The sequence below is a fragment of the Balaenoptera musculus genome, chromosome 12 (assembly GCF_009873245.2).
Source record: "Balaenoptera musculus isolate JJ_BM4_2016_0621 chromosome 12, mBalMus1.pri.v3, whole genome shotgun sequence".
Lineage (NCBI taxonomy): Eukaryota > Metazoa > Chordata > Mammalia > Artiodactyla > Balaenopteridae > Balaenoptera > Balaenoptera musculus.
In genome coordinates, this window is record NC_045796.1 from 12,325,389 (window position 1) to 12,341,997 (window position 16,609).

At 40.7% G+C, this 16,609-nt stretch overlaps 1 protein-coding gene across 3 annotated transcripts in view; it reads right to left on the reverse strand.

The window, feature by feature from the left end:
• The window catches only part of TIAM2 (TIAM Rac1 associated GEF 2), a 230,507-nt gene that overhangs the window by 120,926 nt on the left and 92,972 nt on the right, over positions 1-16,609 (reverse strand). For 2 of the 3 annotated variants that reach the window (XM_036871919.1, XM_036871916.1), the window contains exon 2: positions 16,239-16,334. The gene's annotated coding sequence lies outside the window, so the exon portion shown is untranslated. Of the gene's footprint in view, positions 1-4,384; positions 4,521-16,238; positions 16,335-16,609 lie in introns of those variants that run through there. The other variant, XM_036871918.1, reaches the window with a different exon arrangement.

Sequence of the window (16,609 nt, forward strand, 5' to 3'; positions counted from 1 at the left end):
TAAAAAATAAGTAAATTTATTTAAAAAAAAAAAAAATACACTGGATGAGCTCCCTGAGGGAATAAGTAAACAAAGGGAAGAGAAGAGGCCCAAGGAGGCCCAGTAGTGCTCCAACACCAAGAGGCCAAGAAATAAGGAGAAACAGGAAGAGCGGTCAGTGGATCCAATTAAGAGGAAACCAAGAAAATATGTTGCTGACAAAGCCCACTGAAAAGAGGCTTTTCAGGGAGGAGATCACGAGCAAGTACCAAATGCTTCTGATAGTTCACGTAACAAGGACTGAGAACAGAGCCCTGGGCTCAGCAACGTGGAGGCTATCGGTGAACTTGACCGGAGCAGAGTCCAGGTGGAGAAAGCTGGGTTGGAGTGAGTCTGAGGATGAGGTCCATGAAACTGAAGATGGTGAATAGAGACAACTCGTCAAGGAGTTTTACTGTAAAGAAGAGAGAATCAGGCGGTAGGAATCTAAAAAAAGTGTGTGGGGGGGAGGGGGTGTGTGGGGGTGTGGGTGTGTGTGTCTTCAGAAGAAATCTGAGAATTTGATGTGGCAGGAGAGAGAGGGGAAATTCTGGTGTTGTCCTTTATTAGCCAAAGGGGAAGGAGGCTTCTCCCCAAGCCTGTTCATGCCCCAGAGGGGGAACTGGCCCTAGAGCCATGACGCTCTACTATTAGAGAAACTTCAGAAAAACATCTGAGAACTAATAATAAACACACGAGGTAAGGCACCAGGACAAAAGGGTATCAACTCTAGTAAGGAACTTTTTGGCAAATTATTTCTCACTGTGTCTTCTTATAATTTCCAGTTTTTTTTCTCTCTAGGTCACATGTAGGGTAGAAAAAGTAAGTCAAGGTTTTTGCTATGTTCCGGTTACTTCTGGGTTTGGGGGTTGTTTTGTATTTAACTTTTGATTAATTTGTGATCATGCTATCAATTGTCAATGGAATATATATGTATATACATATATGTGACTGTGTGTGTGTGTCTGTGTTCCATGAATGTGGGTACACTTTTCATGAAGCTCTTTACTCTCTATTACCTTTTGATATCTTGGGTTTTCTTGGCTTATGTCTGTCTGTGAACAATGCTGCCTTTCACTTGTCACTCTACCTTCCAGGAGTGGCTACAGATGACTTGAAAACAAATCTATTTTCATTCTCTCCACTCAGAGTTTCTTTTCATTGGCTTTAATGGTATGGACTTTTAGCTTTTGTCTTTCCCAGCCCATACACTCTGCATCTCTTTAGCCCTTCACATCTCAGCAATCCTACTCAATTCTGCAACTAGAGATGTGTCAAGGTCAAGTACAAAAACAGGATGGGGATTATTATTGCTTTCCAGTGTTGTCCTAAAGATACCCAGGATTTCTAAACCTTTATTTAAGTTTTAGGAACACCCTGGACCAACTCCATCCCAACACTATCTGCAGCACTTACCACATCCCTTTCCTAGAACAAAATGATTACTTAGTCTATCACTTTATATGTAAAGTTTATTTTTCCAAAAGGGCCTTACATTACCTTGGCACCAAAGTTGAAGTCCATCTGCTGTCTTCTGTTCCCTTCCAGAGCCTCTCTTGTCAGGCACAGAACTAATGAAAACGTCAGTCTTCTATTAGAGTGGGATCATGGGGAAAAAACCTCTCAATATAAGGCCACAAAGAGGGACAGATTGACAGATGAAGTCTAGCCAAAGCTGCCTTGTCATATAGGTTAACACATGGGCACCTAACTCTCTCTCTGGCAATAGTCAACGGGAATGATGACCATCAACTGAGTGTACAGCTTTGAACTTCATTAGGATCCAAGAAAAACAAAAGTCTTTGTCTTGTCTCTGACTAGAGCTTTAAGCCTGTCTGGTTTGGAAAGTAATTAAGTATGTAAGTCAATGAAAGAAAGGAAGGAAGGAAGGAAGGAAGGGAGGGAGGGAGGGAGGGAGAGAGAGAGAGAGGGAGGGAGGGAGGAACAGAGGAAAACGGGTACGTATGTGTCAATTTATAAAGATATATCAGAATGAGCCAAAGTACTCCCAATTAAAGAAACAGGTAGTGTAGGGAAAGACCAACAAGATAACTGGTATCACATCCCAGCTCGGCAACCAACCATCTCAGTAACTTTGGACATGCCATTTCATTTCTGTAGGTTTTCAGTTGTCCCATCTGAAAAATTGCCTAAGGTCCCTTTTCAACTCTACAATACTACAGACTATAAATAGCTGACAATAGAGTGTATGATGTATTCCTGGCATACTGACATTAACACCTCCTAGCATTTGGGAGTCCATCTGAGATAGAACTGAATAATCAAAAGACACTCAACCCACCATTACTAAAATTCAAACTGTTATAAACACAATGTTTAGAACCTTTCTGTGTCAACAGTCAGAAATTCAGGTTTATCAACTACTAATATTATTTCTTTTCCCTGTCTCTAATATTATCGCTATTTCTTTTGAGTCCATACCTTTATCTAATTTTTTTTTTTTTTTTAGTTTTTCTAGTAAAACCATTTTATCTTGTTCCTTATTTAAGGAACACAATTTCAGATGACAAATGCAAATTATTACTTATTTATTTATACTTATTATTACTCCCCTTTTAAGGGATCTCACTAATGGGGTTTATTATCTTTATGTAAATGAGTCTTACAAAGTGGGCTAAACCTGAAGCCACAGACAGACACAGAAAGGGGCCCCATCAGATACTTAAGGAGTGTGAGCTTTTCCCTCCAGGCTTCTCTCTGTGTTGTTTCCACATTCATTCGATAGCTGTTGAACAGGAAGAGGTTGTAGGGACCCTACACTAACTTTATACTTCTGAAAAAGGGAATATGGCTCTTCTCAAACACAGTCTTGGACCACCAAGACACAATCATCTGCCCTACTTAGTGGTTAAGTGAAGGACCACTTCAGAAGGATAATCTCTTGGCAAGGAGCCCAGCCCTTATCTCGCACTTCCAGGCATCCTAGATCAGGCCTGGGGTAAGGAGAAGGCTTTGCAAGTCACTCCCTCTGCACTAAAGTATTGAAAGAAAGGTGTTATCTACTTGCATTCAAAACACCATGTCAGTATGGAGTGGAGTCAGAAGGTTCTTCAACAGACTTCAGTTTCTGTCTACAACCTCTGGTGAAAATCAAAGTGGTTGACATGTGTTAATGTGACTACACAAGAAGACAGGTGGGGTTTGCTCTGTCCCTGCTCTACGTGGCTGCCGGCTCTGTCACAGCAGCAATTTCTACATTCAAAGGAAGAGCAAGAAATAAAACACTACCAGCATTTCTATTAGTTCTAACCTACCTGGACAGCACTCACATTCCTCCATCCCTAAAAGACATTTCTGTAAAGGAAGACACACATTGAAGAGGCACACACATCACCCACCCTAAAATAACTCATAACCTCATTCAACTGAAAGTAAGTACAAAACTAGAATCCCTAAGTATGACGGAGGGCCACAGTGAAACGCTGAGACGTGTTAGGGAAAACTCTAGCAGCTGTTCTGCAGTACACTGACTTTCCAGAAATTCTATAAATAATCTTCCAAGTTACAATGACTTCAAGAAAGCTTCCTATTTCTGTCTCTCCACCTACCAATTTTCCGAGAATTACATGCTTGGCCAAATTAACATAAAGCTGAGGGAAATACTCTGCCGAGCGGGGTTGCTCAATCCTTGCTGATAAACTCAGCGCTCAGACAAACGCCTAATGAATGAGCCGCCCCTGAGGGATTATGACATGAATCAATCATCCTACTTAAATAAAGCACTGCCCCCCTCCACACACACACAGCTGACGAAGGATTCCCTTTCTTTCTCAGAAAGTTGGAGACAAAAGTTAAGGATAAACATGAATAAAGAGTGAACATCAAATTACAAGTCTAAAAAGAAACTCTTAAACCAAGGAGCTCACTCAAGCTCAAAAGTAAGGCCTGAGGAAGTTACATAATGAGCAGGAAACTATAAGATATAATCTCTGCGCACATTTTCATTTCCCTTTGTGCCCTGAAAGAATTAACTGGTAAAGATAAGGTCATAGTCATTAGTGCTTTCACATGGTCAGACTGAGGAATGGCACTTTCTTGAGATAGCAGGAAAAATAAATCCATACAACGTATACCATCAGCTTTGGGAGAGAGTTAATTAGTAAAACGGGATGGGCAGCTGTGATAAATCACCAATAGGTGTGTGAAAGCATATAGACACTCAACTTGAAAGGGACTGTTCCCTCATGCACACCAACGTGGGCAGCCCAAGTACAAAATAATGTAAAACAAAATTCAGCACATGATGACATGTTACCAAAAGGAACATTTCAAGAAACACTGATATTTCACATATAACATGAAGTCTCAACTGCAAAAGGGGGAAAATAAACATTTATACCCTTACCTTTGCCAGAACTTTGGATGCAGCCAGTTCTTCTCAGGCTCTTTTAATTAGTCCACCAAGTTTCCCAGAGTCAAGGTCTATATACACATCCGTGGACTCCCTCTTCTTCCTGCTCACAGTAAGGCAGGAAACAACGTCTAACACTTCAAGTGCTCGGCCGTTAAGAGCTAAAAAGAGATCCTGTGCAGTGCTGGATATATTTTTGTCTGCTAGCTACACACCCTCATCATGTTCAATTTTTTCCATTGGTGGAGAAGTATGATGCAGACTTAACCAGAAAGTGGTTTTCCATGGGCTGCCGGCAGCGATTAGGCAGGACAGCCTGCCATCAGGGCCTCGGAGCCGGGCTCGCCCATGACTGCGCTGCTGTTGGCCTCGCATTCCAGAATTACCACCAAAGTTCCATAGGAACGCGGCTCCAGAGTTTGCTGAATAAAGGTTTACTCACTTGAAGGGAGCCTCAGCTGCTTTTTTAAGCCTTCTCAGCAGGAAGAATACACACCTACCATCCTTGTGTTTAGAGCGGTAGTAAACATTCTATCTCCAAAACCACAGCTGGAATGTGACGGTCATAAAAACACTGCCTCAAGAGCAGCCCTTCAAAATAATTTTGTGATTTGCAAAATAGCGGGTGTATACTTACTCTGTGTGCCTTGCTGGAGTTGCTTCGTTTCTCAGTGAAGTAGCAGTGCCCTACAGAGCCCTACATCGGAAGTCCCTGTTATCTCAAAGGGTCGCTATTTTCTCAAAAATTAACATTGAATTGTTAAAAAAACAAAAAAAGGGATAGACCAGAGGTTCAAGGGTTAAGTCTTGCTGTACCTTTTGATGAAAGACCTTCCATTTAAAGTATGCCCAAAAGATAAAGCAACATTTTCAGATCATTTTATATTAGTTACTGGGGATGGAGGGGTTGCCAAATGGGAAAACAAGGTTACATCTGTGGAGCAGATTTTCAATTTTAATTTCAGTTTCAATTTTTGAAATTATAGTCCATAGAAGAAAACAGTTTAAGCAGAAGTTTCCAAGTTATCCTGGACAAACACATGGCAAGAGTTTTTTAAGAAAATACTTTTCATAAAAAAATGTGAATGGCTCTATATGTGCAACAGACAAGATTCTTACATAATATTAAAGACAAGATTCTAGTTTAGACATATAAGCTTTTAATTCCTTATCTTGCATGAAAAATGAATATATATGTACACATGCATGATCTACACATACAGGTGCACACATGTGCAAACAGAATGCTGTTTCCATATAGTTTCCATGTAGTTAATACATGCTTGAAAATACACTTTCTAATCTTAGTTGACAAATAATAAGGGCCATTACATAAGATCATCAGCCCAATAGTTATAAAAAGTATTCTAACCTCCACAAAAACTTAAATTAGTGAACATAGAACCAAGGAATTTTTAGTGCTGGTGGAGAAAAACTGAAAAATTCCTTGCTCCAAGCCCCTCAGTTAGCAAATCAGAAACGAGGCTTTAAGTGACTTGCTCAAGGTCAGCAGCAGGCAGCAGAGCCAGGTCCTGCCACCCAAGTAACCACAAGTCACAAGGTTGCCAGGGAAGCCAAGCCACCTAACAGAAAACATGGGAATTCCCAAAATATTAATTTGACGTGTGTCTGTATTTAAAAATTCTCTGGGTAAATACAGAAGAAGCAAGTATGCTGTTTAAGTCACTTAGCTCCTATTCCTTTAGATCCAGCACCATCATTTCTATTACCAAAAAAATTAAGTAAAATAAAATATCAGCCAGCATTAAACAAGCATATGTTTTCCAAACAACCTTAAGACAGAAGAACTGCTCCTTGATGTGAAGGAGAGGAGGGGAGTTATGTCAGAAAGAAGAAGGAAGTTTTAAAGAGATATGTTTCGGAGGGTGGAAAAAGCATCAGAAGAACAATTAATTGTGTGGAAACAGTTGCACATCCCTATTATTCTTAAGACAATTCTGACCTTTTGATACATTTTACAGGTAGATTGCTCTAAGCCAGAACTACCCAAAAGACTGACTTACTTCTAACATTCCTCAGACACTTCCAAAGGGTTTGCATTGCCTAGTTCCATTTTTTTTTTCACTGAGGTCACCCAAATAACTTTAGTTCTATGAATTTATAGAGTCACTTGGGGTTTCAAACTATGTCAGATTTTTCAAGTTCTTTAGACTTTGTCCAGCTACAGCAAAATACTCTCAGTTTAGTACTCAATCCAAAAATTACAAAACCCAGCATATTTCCACATCATAAAACCTAGACTTTATCTTTCTAATGCCTCATTCTGACATAATAATATAACTGGACATATGCATTAACAGGCATCTAAAACTGAATTCCTTGGCAAAGATCTCTGAGCATTATGTAAATTACTACTTAAGAAGTATTCTATCCTCAAACACACCATGCAAAATGACACATGTAAAAGCAAATATAGCAAAATGTTAACAATTATAGAATTCAAGTGGTGGGTTTATTGTTCACTATACAATTCTTTGGACTTTTCTGTATTTTTGCAAATTTTCTTAATAAAAGGTTGGGGGGAGATTGGGATTGACATATATACACTAACATGTATAAAATAGATAACTAATAAGAACCTGCTGTATAAAAAAAGTTTTGCAGGGCAGAAATTGAGACACAGATGTAGAGAACAAACATATGGACACCAAGGGGGGAAAGTGGCGGGGGGGGGGGGGGGTGGTGAGATGAATTGGGAGATTGGGATTGACATGTATACACTGATGTGTATAAAATGGATGACTAATAAGAACCTGCTGTATAAAAAAGTAAATAAAAGAAAAAAAAAAAAGATACATGCACCCTAGTGTTCACTGCAGCACTATTTACAATAGCCAAGCCATGGAAACAACCTAATGTCCATCAACAGAGGAATGGATAAAGAAGATGTGGTCCATGTATACAAGGGAATATTAGCCATAAAAAAGAATGAAATAACACCATTTTCAGCAACATGGATGGACCTAGAGATTACCATACTAGGTGAAGTAAGTCAGACAGACAAAGACAAATATCATATGATATCCCTCCTATGTGGAATCTAATTTTTAAAAATGATACAAATGTACTTATTTACAAAACAGAAACAGACTTGCAGATATCAAAAACAAACTTATGGTTACCAAAGGGGAAACATGGGGCAGGGGGAGGGATAAATCAGGACCTTGGAATGAACATACACACACTACTATATATAAGATAGATAACCAACAAGGACCTACATAGCACAGGGAACTCTACTCAATATTCTGTGATAACCTATATGACAAAAGAATCTAAAAAAGACTGAATATATGTATATGTATAACTGAACAACTATACTCCAATAAAATTTAAAAAAAAAAAAGAGTGAAGCCATATATAGCTGAGACCACTCCTTTTTTGTTTATTTATTTGTTTGTTTATTTATTTTTGGCTGCATTGGGTCTTCTTTGCTGCGCGCGGGCTTTCTCTAGTTGTGGAGAGCAGGGGCTACTCTTCGTGGTGGTGTGCAGGCCTCTCACTGCAGTGTCTTCTCTTGTTGCGGAGCATGGGCTCTAGGCACGTGGGCTTCAGTAGTTGTGGCACGCGGGCTCAGTAGTTGTGGTGCACGGGCTTAGTTGTTCCACAGCATGTGGGATCTTCCTAGACCAGGGCTCGAACCCATGTCCCCTGCATTGGCAGGCGGATTCTTAACCACTGCGCCACCAGTGAAGTCCCAAGCATCATTCTTTATTGATAATCTATAGTCAATTCTAAGGGCTTCATCTGGATATATATAGATATAGATATATACACACACACACATATATATGTAAAATATAATAGTAATAATAAATAAAGGCTAAAAACATAAATTACTTTTACCCAAACAGGATTCCAAAAGATCAAATAATCTCTCACAAATATAAACATCCACCTTTGAGGAAATTACACAAATGAGCAAAAAACTCCACAACACGCTCATGTGCTGAAAGAGCTTTTAGTCTGCTGCTGATGGAAAAGCAATACTTCAAATAACGTGGGTTGAAAAAACATGGAACTTGAGTAATGTCATTGCAAAAATGTCCTAGGATGAAGGCAATACCAGAAGAAAATGAAATCTGCAAAATATTCATGTGAAAACCCTAAAATCCGAAGAAATATTACTTGGGGAGGTGACTTTTCTCCCCCATTTCATCAAAAGGCACAAATCGAACAAGTCTGTTTCTAAAACCAAATGCTTCTGAATTAGACCAGAGACAAGTGAAAGCATGCATGGTTGGCCTTCATATCCAAACTGCCGTGAAGGTTTTACCGCCCATGTGTGACACTGAAAACCCACACAAGTGTACAACTGACACATACAATTCATTTGCTACCAGTCATTGTTCCCTGGGGGCCGGCAGAACAGCTCAGGGCCCAGCCATTAGCGCCCCTCTGCCCTGACCTCAGACCCCGCTGTGTGATATCAGACACATCACCTAACTTAGCTTCTCCATCTACAAAATGGGGATGATATTACCTACCTCACAGAGCTGCTGTAAGGATTAAGTAAAATAATACATGCTGATTGTTTAACACAGTGCCTGCCTGAGAATGCAAACTCCATAAAGCAGAGATCTTGTTAAAAGTGTCTACTGTTGGGCTTCCCTGGTGGCGCAGTGGTTGAGAATCTGCCTGCTAATGCGGGGGACACGGGTTCGAGCCCTGGTCTGGGAGGATCCCACATGCCGCGGAGCAACTGGGCCCGTGAGCCAAAATTACTGAGCCTGCGCGTCTGGAGCCCGTGCTCTGCAACAAGAGAGGCCGCGACAGTGAGAGGCCCGCGCACCGCGATGAAGAGTGGCCCCCGCTTGCCGCAACTGGAGAAAGCCCTCGCAGAGAAATGAAGACCCAACACAGCCAAAAATAAATAAATAAATAAATAAATTTTTTTAAAAAAAGGTTAAGATGGTAAATTTAAAAAAAAAAAAAAAGTGTCTACTGTTAAGTCTAGTACTTTAAAATGTAACTGGCACATGATGAATAATACCCAATAAATATCCACTGAGTCAGTGAATGAATGAATGAATGAATGAATGGGAGATGACAGTGATGATGGCAGTGGGGGTGAACATGCAAAGAAAAGAGCATCTGGGAATTCCCTGGCGGTCCAGTGATTAGGACACTGTGCTTTCACTGCCGAGGGCCCGGGTTCAATCCCTGGTCGGGGAACTAAGATCCCGCAAGCCCCACAGTGCGGCCAAATAAATAAATAAATAATTTAAATAAAATTATTAAAAAGAAAAGAGCATCTGGTGCAGTCTATGTCTTTGTGTCAGAAGCCTCTAAAACCCCTTTATTTAAAATAAGCCACCCACAAGTTCTCAATGCCCACTGAGCCCAACTTTCAGAGTTTCCACTTGAAATTCCCCAGTGGTTCTCCTGTAGCGTTTCCCATTCCAGGATGCTTCGGCCTCAAGAAGATGCCTGAGCAGCCCACGGCCATGCATCTTTAAAACCAGTCAACTTTAAGATAATTCAAAATGTAATGCTAGCATGGTACACATTGCTTTTAAACCACAGCTTCACAAATGTTGATTAAGAAGAAAATAGAGGGCTTCCCTGGTGGCGCAGTGGTTGAGAATCTGCCTGCCAACACAGGGGACACGGGTTCGAGCCCTGGTCTGGGAGGATCCCACATGCCGCGGAGCAACTAGGCCCGTGAGCCACAACTACTGAGCCTGCGCGTCTGGAGCCTGTGCTCCGCAACAAGAGAGGCTGCGATAGTGAGAGGCCCGCGCACCGCGATGAAGAGTCGCCCCCACTTGCGGCAACTAGAGAAAGCCCTTGCACAGAAACGAAGACCCAACACAGCCATAAATAAATAAATAAATAAATAAATAAACCCAAAGTTTAAAAAAAAGAAGAAAATAGAGTGCCCCCATAGAATCAATGAAAAACTTAGTATTTATTAAATGAGAACAAAATAAAGAGCAAAATGAATTTTTAACTTTTTAAAAGCGAACTGGAGGTGCCTACAAAATTAATAGTCAATTTTAAGATGCTTCAAAATGCAATACTGGGGCGGTGGGAGGGAGGTCCAAGAGGGAGGGGATATAGGTATAAAAAAAAAAATCCAATACTAGCATGGTATGTATTGCTTTAAAACCACAACGAATCTAAATTTCATAATACAATCTTTTTCTAAGCATTTTAAAGGCATCAAATGTGCAAAAGAAATTTTTTAATGGAGACAGTTATGAAAATGAGAGATTTTATGGTGTAAATGTTTATAAAGTCCAAGTGGTACCTTATATTCCATAACAAGCTAGCTCTAATAATTTAACCAAATGACCAGTTAATTACTTTTGTAAGAATGAGCAAATATTAAGTGATGTAAAAATTAAGATTTAAAACAAATTCTTAAAAAACGTTTTCCTTTAAAGGGCTTTTTCTGTAAGTCCTTATACCCAAATTAAATACACTTTGACAACTAACAGTTACTGACAATGTATAAAATGCTAAATTTTGAAATTAAATAGAATGCTTTATAACAAGGAACAGGTAAAATTTTTATATAAATGACAAAATCTGTATTAATAATCATGCTACCAAAAATAAAACTACAAAATGAGTTTCAGCTAAGGTAAAATAAAAAAATTTAGTAGAAAATAATCATTTAGGAATGATGCTTGCAAAATCCTGGCTTATAAATATTAACCACTAGACACATCTGTTTACATTTTTGAAGGGTTGTATCAGAATATTTAAGAAAAGTACAAGTAATCTGCCCAGAACTAAATGTAATTAAGAAGCGTTATATTCTGCCTCTCACTCCACTCACAATATTTTCTTTTTAGGGACTGAAGTGAAACTGTTTTAGCTGAAAGGTTCCTAATCAGTTTAATTCAGAGAATAACTGAATCTGAGTTTTTGAAGAGACCGTGCAGGTCATCTATCGAGCCTGGTCCTGCTTCTAATTTGAGAACCGCCTCCAGTATCCTGACAGATGGGCCCATCTCTTCTCCCTAAATACGTGGAGTGATGGAAAGTTCACAGCTCTATTAGGGAGCACATTCCACTGTGAAGTAACCAACTGATAGACGAGAACTCCTTCCCCGGCCTTTAGATCAGCCACCCTAAAAATTCCACTAATTAAGTTCAGTCTTTCTGTCATTATCCACACACATCCTACCCCCCTCTTCCACCCAATCACCCTCCAGAACAACCGAAGTCAATGTTCACGGTTCTTCCCTGCTCTCTCCATCCCTTTTAGTTTATCTTCACCATGAAGCCAGAATCACCTTGTAAAACAGAACAAACAGACAACACCAGATTATGTTTTTCACTAAAAATTAAATGCACATGTTAGAGAGTCCTAAGGCTTCAGTCTTGTGCCTGAGGGAGCCCAGAGCACAGCTCTCTTGGTCACCCCACTCAGGATAAACGAGGCCACAGGCCCTCTTTGGTGCCACAAAGTCTAGGGAACATTGGGGCTCCAGTGGAGAAGGCAGAAAGGAACCTAGTTCCAGAGTCCCCATGAGTGTGCAAATTACAGACTGTTGCCAGCCCACCGGGCAGGAGACCCAACAATTGATCTTAAGGAAGGCAAGGGAGTTTGCTGCTGAAAGAGAAGAAATGGCCTAAAATAAAAGCAAAAGAGTGGTCTCTGAACACAGAAGGAAAATTTTACTATCCAGAGGAGGGATCAGTCTCATACCTCCTGGGCTGTTTAAAATGTATGAATCAAGCAGGCCTGGGTGCTGCGTGCTTAAGAAACGGAAACCATTTGTTTGTAAATGAAACGCGTGCACGTATTCTTCAGCACACACCAAAATGCTCTGTTCTGGTTTTTTTTTTTAAATATGAAACTCTACAGAAATATCTTTCGTTTTTCCACTACTGATACAGAAGTAGACTGAACCTTTTCACTTTTCTCCTAATTCTACCAGAAGTAAAACAACTTAAGTAAATGAAAAAATCATTTCATTTTCAGTGTCAATCATGGCAACTGACACTCAGCGTCGGGGAGACTGCGTGCGCGGTGAGGACTGTGGCAAAGCGGCCCACGACGACCCGGCCCAAAGGGCTGCCCGCCGCCCCCCACCCCCCCAGGAATGCAGAACCCTGGGGATGCTGCCAGCTGAACCACCTTCTTAAAAAACACTGAAACTGCTACTTTTAGGTAAACTTTTCCATTTTTAAAGGTAGGCAACTTATTTAAATATCCTGAAAACACTTGTCAGGGACATATTTTGCAAACCCATCAAAGCTTATCCACAGCCCAGAACCAGCCAGAAGCCAACCAGTTTGCAACCTCGGATGTAAATGATACACCGCAAACAGGAAAATTTCAAATCCTGAAAAACATTTTCAAAGGAAACAACCATCAGTCCCAGCTCCCTGTCTGGGGGAGGCTAAATCCTGGGTCCCCATCCATCTCTGCACAACCAACTTGGCCAAGACACCCAGATGGGCAGGACTGATTTTGCAGAGGGGGCCACATCTACAGAAGGGGCATCATAAACGACCATACAGGCCACGGCACCCACCTTCCTGGTGAGTGGAGGAATCCTTTCTACGGAACTCTTGATCTGCAGCCAATGCGCCTCGGGACACCACATCTGCCCGGAAGTTCATTACCACGCAGGGTCACCCCTCTCACTTTCCCACAGCTCCTGAGAAAGTCCCTCCTTACATGAAACCCGAAGTGGCTTCCCCCCGCTGCTACTCACTGGTCCTAGTGGTTCCTCAGAAGCTGATCAAGTGCGCCCCACTGGCCCTGCTCCCCTTACGAGTGAAGGGTGGGTAGCACATTCCCTACTAAGCGTACTACCTTCGACACTGAGTATTCTATTCTCTTCATCATGAGCAGTAGGACACTATTTCCAAACATTTCTAACCCTGATCGCTCTCCTCTGGTTATCAGTAGCCTTAAACCTAAGGTCTGGAAGGCAAGGAAGAAGGAAACCAAGGATTAGACAGCACTGTGCCAGGAGCATTACCTGTATTTTAGTATTTTATATTTGATTCTCACAGCAATCCTCTTTGATTTGTATTATTATCACTACTTGGCAGGTGAAGAAACTAAGTCAAGTAATTTGCTGAAGGCCACAAAACTATTGGGTTGGCCAAAAAGTTCGTTCATAACATCCTTTCCATAAGATGTTACAGAAAAACCCGAACGAACTGTTTGGCCAACCTAATAGTACAACCAAAAAACTCAAAAAGTCTGTCTGATACCAAAGAGACAACAGCATTGCTATACTTATGGAAAACCTACAATGCTTTCTCGTTATAACTTATTAAAACGATAAATAATTATAAGCTAGTCTATTCTTTCTGGTGATCTCAGGAATGGACTGCTGTTTTCATCCACATTAACGCAAAAACAAATTCTCAAAGTGGGTCACCACTTGATAAACAGTATCCAAATACATTATTTTAAAAACCTAGTTAATGTATTTCATATATAAAAATCCAAGTATATACTAAATAAAATAGAAATTCATATAACATGTGTATGAACATACTTAATCACACTCAATGAGAAAAATGCTTTTCTTACTCCTGTTTTACAGAAGAAGAAACTGAGCCAGGAAATGTCAGAGACAGGAGTCAAAGAACACAGGCAGTCCGACTCCCCAAAAATCTAGACTTTAGATGTTTCAAACAGGTGTCTTTCAGTCATGGTTTTTGAACTTCATGGAAACATAAATGAAACACCTCTCCAAGGCTAATTGGATATTCCTTCTGAATATTCTAATGTAAATGATATAAAGGGCAGTCAACACAAAGGTTACCAAAGACCATCAAGATGTGTAACTTTAATGTGTGCTATATTTACAAATAAACCCAGAAATGTTAGAAAACATCCTGCTTATAGGGAACATCATGTTAAACATGATAATTCTATGAGGGAACAATTCACATTTTTAAAACAGTTAACTAGGCAAATTGAGTCTTCAAAATCTCCTCCAGAACGAACAAATTTCTCACCACATGACACTGACAACTTACACAGTGAGCTTCACTTAGCTGCTGAACTCATTATATGTTTAGTCAAACAATATCTGTGGTGCAACAGACACCGTTCTGGCTGTGCAGCCACGTGAGGAACAAGACAGACACGTGTCCTGAGCTCTTGGAACTTCTGCTCCAGTGACAGTGGTCTAGACAACAAGCCAATAAATAAGTACAGGAAGGAGAAAACTGTCAGGTAGGGACAAGCACTTTTCAGAGAATTAAAATAGAGTGATGTCTGTTGGTGGGAATGTAAATTGGTGCAGCTACTATGGAGAACAGTATGGAGGCTCATTAAAAAACTAAAAATAGAGCTATCATATGATCCAGCAACCCCACCCCAGGCATATATCCAGAAAAGATGAAAACTCTAATTTGAATAGATACATGCACCCTAATGTTCATAGCAGTACTATTTATTTACAATAGCCGTGACATGGAAATGACCTAAGTATCCATCGACAGATGAATGGATAAAGAAGACATGGGGTGTGTGTGTGTGTGTATATACACACACACACACAGACACACACACAAAATGGAATATTACTCAGCCATAAAAAAGAATAAAATAATGCCATTTGCAGCAACATGAATGGACCTAGAGATGATCATATTAAGTGATGTCACACAGAGAAAGATAAATCCCATATGATATCACTTATTTGTGGAATCTAAAAAACGACATCAATGAACTTATTTGCAAAATAGAAACAGACTCACAGACATAGAGAACAATCTTATGGTTTCCAAAGGGCAAAGGGGCTGGGGAGTGGGTGGTGGGGGGGTGGTGGGGCAGGTGGTAAACTAGGAGTTTGGGAGTGAGAGGTACACACTCTACTACATATAAAATAGATAACCGACAAGGGCCTACTGCACAGCACAGGGAACGTATTCAACATCTTAGAATAACCCATAATGAAAAAGAATCTTAAAAAGTATATATATGTACCTAAAAAACTGAATCACTGCTGTACACCTGAAACTAACACAACATTGTAAATCAACTCTACTTCAATTAAAAAAAATTTTTTTAATAAAAATAAAAGTAAAATAAAATAGAGTGATAGTGTAGCAGGTGGCTGGGTGGCCACCTCAGATTGGGTGCTCGAGAGGCAGCTCCCTGAGTTGAGATCCAAAGGGCGCAAAGCGGCCCAGGAAAGATGAGATGCATTGCAGCCTGGAGAGCTTCTGCCCGTGTCTGTGTGCTTCACCAAAGCAAGCATGGACTGCAGACACGGCAAACGCTTCCAGGGAATTACTTGCAACCATTCCAAACACTGCTTTGGGAACTGCTCAGCTTTCCTGCTGTAGCACTTACCCTGCAATGACCAACACATCTACTAGTAAGACGCCCCAGTCAGAATGAAACAGCCTTCACGTCGGAGTTGGAGCCTTACCTTTCCTCGGTGGTTTCCTAGTGTCTGAGTCTCCTGAGCTGTCCTGATCTTACCACTGCAACTAGAAATGACAGACTCTAGTCTGTTCTTCAGCAGGAGGTCCTAGTTGGCTTGGAGTTCAGGTACATGCTTATCAGTATTTGACATCTACAGAAAAGGAAATGAACACTTCCCAGGCTGCAACTTCTCCACCTAAGCTCCCAGAGAAGATGGACATATGCTCTCCCACATAGAGAGGGTTAGCCGGCGTATCAAATTACAGGGCATTTGTAATAAGCCCCTCAGATTGGGCGCCTGCTGCCTGCAGGACCCTCAGACCAGCACCTGAGGAACCCTCGCCACCTTTCCCCACTCAGGTCCGCATACAAAGAGCAATTAACAGAGCTATGTGAGAAACAGACACATAAATACAAACTGCCAGACATTATCGCCTTTGAGATGTACAAGTGCCTCGAACTTACCCCCAGAGGAAGTGTGGACCACACTTGGTGTAATCATTCATTCATTCATCCGGAATGAGCTGGCTGAAGAGGTGTCTGTAATTCAAGCACAAAGCCCTGGCAAGAGAAAACAAAAACACAGAGGTGGTGAGAAACAATTTTTCAAAAATCAGAATTTTATAACTAAAGCTCAGTTTCTCAGCATTCTGCCCTATCTTGGGCTTGATACAAAAAGGGAGCATCTAAGAGAAAAATCCAGCGCTAAGTGATTAACTATAAAGGAAATGTGAGGGTCTTCCCACATCCTAATTGGAGAAGCAGATTTACTGCTTCACACTATAACTTTATACGGCCAAGCCATTTTATCGATAGATACATGGAGGGAGGGAAGG